This window comes from Oncorhynchus mykiss, chromosome 15 (genome assembly GCF_013265735.2).
Source record: "Oncorhynchus mykiss isolate Arlee chromosome 15, USDA_OmykA_1.1, whole genome shotgun sequence".
Taxonomy (NCBI): Eukaryota; Metazoa; Chordata; class Actinopteri; order Salmoniformes; family Salmonidae; genus Oncorhynchus; species Oncorhynchus mykiss.
The window spans coordinates 67,381,838-67,385,802 of record NC_048579.1 but is presented as its reverse complement, the minus strand read 5'-3'; positions in this window follow the sequence as shown (position 1 = coordinate 67,385,802).

Below are 3,965 nucleotides of genomic sequence, written 5' to 3'. Positions count from 1 at the left end.
CTCAGGGGTAGACGTAACATAGTAAACGTAAATCCAGGACACTCCAGGATACAGTGGGTTACATTTCTTATGGTGCCTATAGAAAGTCTACACCCCCTTAACTTTTTTCAAAAATGTCTACCTTAAAGTTCAATCTAAAGAGATTAATGTAGATTGTTTTACTACAATGAAAGAAAGTTAAAGCACATTTTAAAAAATTAAGAAAAAAACAGTGACAGTTCTTCTCGATTAGTAACACACTTTTAATGAAACCGGGTCCACTTGATCTCCAACATAACCTAATGAGCAAAAAAATATTACTTTGTACAAAACTAAGTCATTTCTCATTGCTTTCAAACACAACACAAATGGTAGGCAAAACAGTAAACACTATTCTCCATAAAAGATAAAAACTCAATTGAGTAAATCATAACAAACCAAATCAAAACATTTGGTCACAGCTGATACAAATGACTCCCATGATTGTGAACCTCTTCTGCACAAAACTTCTTTGTACAATTTTTCATTCAGCAATCAATTCTTATTCATGCATAAGAGTGGTCACTTCTGAGTTGCTGTTTGCAAGAATGGACCAAGGACAAGGACAAAGGAGAGGTAGCGGGGCCCGCAGAGGAAAATAGTTCAGCTCTCAGGTCAAAGGGGAAAAAGGTCAAATAAAGACTTTTGATTCTGGATATTCATGCTCTTGACTGATATTCTTTCTGTATGGGACATCTTTGGTACAATCATTTTAGGAAAAAATAGTACAACCCATGCTGTGCTAATATGTTTACTTGCCTTTAATGGTGCATACTATAATTATAGTATCAACAAATGGCACAAACATATACAAGAGGGTTGACCATGTTAGGTATGTTGATAGTTGTAGTTAGTATTTATTGGGCCATCGTGTAATGATTGATTGAAATAACTTTTAATTAACAAGTTGTATGTTTTGATGGAGGTAGCTGATTTTGTCATATTTAATGTTTTGAGAGTCTTAATGCATTTTGCAAATGAAATGTGTCATTTTGGCCAACGTGTTTCAATTTGGGGCTAGTGTTATTGTTTTAAAAAAGGGAATTCTGTTGGGACAGATGTGTTCAAGCATCCAAGGAAAAACTGTAATACTTGAAGGAAGCACGTCTGGCAGCCATTACAGCTGTGAATCATTTGGAATAAGATTCTACCAACTTTGCATAACTCTTAGGGCAACAAATATTTTGAAAAACATTGCTCAAGCTAAATTTGGAAGGGAATATTTGATTGACAGCAATATTCAGACCCTGTCTCTGAGTTTCAAGTCAATACTGAGTCTAGACCACTCAGGAACACTGAATTTCTTTAAATGTAGCTAGGCAAGTCAGTTAAGAACAAATTCTTCTTTACAATGATGGCCTAGCAGGGAACGGTGGGTTAACTGCCTTCTTCAGGGCCAGAACAACACATTTTTTTTACTTATTAGCTCAGTGATTAGATCCAGCAACCTTTCAGTTATTGGTCCAACGCTCTAACCACTAGGCTACCTGCCACCCCTCTAACCACTAGGCTACCTGCCACCCCTCTAACTACTAGGCTACCTGCCACCCCTCTAACTACTAGGCTACCTGCTGCCACTTCACACCTCTTGTGAAGCCATTCTCGTGTGTCTTTGGCATCAACATTTAAGAAAAAAATGGAAATATAACAAATAATTAGGAGCAACAATAAAATAAAACCAGAGTCAATATGTGGGGGCACTGGTTAGTCGAGGTAATTGAGTTAATAGAGGTAAAGGTAAAGTGACTAGGCATGGATAATAAACAGAGAGGAGCAGCAGCGGGAGTGGGGTGGGGACAATGCAAATTGTCCGGGTAGCCATTTGATTAACAATTACACACATTTTTATTCAAAATATACACCAGAATGGCTTTTCAAGAGGTGCTAAGTGTTCCTGAGTGGTCTAATCTCAGTCCTGACTTAAATCTGCTTAAGAAATCTGAGACAAGGTTTAAATAATTGCTGTCCATCAATGATCCCCAACCAAATTTACTGAGCCTGAGAAATGTTTAAAAAAATTATGGATATATGTTGCCCTAAGAGTTGTGCAAAGTTGGTAGAATCTTAATGAAAATGATTCACAGCTGTAATGGCTGTCAAAGGTGCTTCCACAAATATTAACACCCCCCCCCCCCGCCCCCTCCATTTGTTTTGTACACTGCTGCTATTCGCTGTTTATTATCTATGCATAGTCACTTCACCCCTACCTACATGTACAAATGACCTAAAAAGTAGTAATAGTTGCAAAGTTGCTAATGATCTAAAATGCAACCTTTGAGTTGCTAGACGTTCACGTTATATGCCAACCCATCAACCCCGACCAACCACCCTACTTCTGTTTTTGCCTTATGTAACCTTCTGTCTTATGTAACCATACTAAACATAGCATATCATACTAATTTGAGTGTCCCGGATGTAAATGTACTATGTTACGTCTAGTCTATGAGACCAGGCTGATCCCTCCTCTTCTCTCTCCCTTTGCAACCCACCCTATCTCTGGAACAAAGTGCTTCTTGTGCTGCTGAGAATGCGCCTCGTCGCTCCCTGCTGTGAACGGGTGCCTTTAGCACAGTCTTGTGCTGCCCCCTGTGGCATATTCTATTTAATGACAGCAGGTTGGCTTGCCTCATCTTTTTCTTTGATTGATTGGGATACTAATGGTGATGATGCCTTCTGCCACACCCCTCTTGGTACAAACAAAGGCCGATTTTTCTGATTGACAGGACAATCTAACTAACTGAAATGTCCAATTTAAGGTAGTTATTACAGTGAAAAAATACCATCCTATTGTTTGAGGAGAGTGCACAACAACAAAACTTTTATCACAGTAAATAATGTACTCGCATTCAGTAATCTTGCTCTGATTTGTCATCTTGAGGGTCCCAGAGATAAAATGTAGCGTAGTTTTGCTTGAGAAAATAATTTTTACATTCAAATGTAGGATTTGGGTCCTACAGTTTGAACCCCTGTTGTGTCTGGCCCCACAGGTTAGCGTCTTTTCTGTAGGGAAGCTAATTATCCATCATTTTTTGACATTCCTGGGAGTGTGTAAACTCAACATTTGTATTACCATATAATTTTTGTAAGTTGTCTATACTTATGTCCTTGAAAATGTATCAATTGACCAATTCGGCACATTTGGCTAGACTTGATACAAAATTCTGTGCAATAATGCAATGCTTCATTGGATCAGTCTGAAACGTTGCACATACACTGCTGCAATCTGGTGGCCAAAATCTAAATTGCGCTTAAACTCCTATGTGATTTAATGGCCTTTCTCTTGCATTTCAAAGATGATGAAAAAATATATAATATAGAAATCGCATGTTTTTTGTTTGTATTATCTTTTACCAGATCTAATGTGTTATATTCTCCTACATTAATTTCACATTTTCACAAACTTCAAAGTGTTTCCTTTCAAATGGTATCAAGAATATGAATATCCTTGCTACAGGTCCTGAGCTACAGGCAGGTAGATTTGGGTATGTCATTTTAGGTGAACATTTCAAAAAGGGTCAAAAAGGGTTCCTTTAAGGCCTACATATGGTGAAATCTATTTTTTTAAGCATCTTGACAGAGCCAGATCTGTGTAGAAGACCACCAGTTCCGTGAGGGAATTTGACTGAACTGAACTATGGGATTTGACAGCCTGGTTAGCCTGGTTAGCCTGCTCGCTGCGGGGATATGGACAGAGAGATATATTTAGTGAGGGGGGGTACTGAGGCATACAGGGGTATGTGCCATCTCTGCCCCCCCCCCCCCCCCCCCCCCCCCACTAGCGAACCCTAGTGGGTAGTATCAAGGTTAGCCACCCTCCTGGACAGAGAATAACCTGGCATGATGTTGGGCTCAACCTACGTCAGCTGTTCACTAAAGACAGAGCAGTTGTTGCCAGTTGTTTGCTCACTGTCAAAAGGCAGACTTTGGCTTTAACAGGTCACATCACG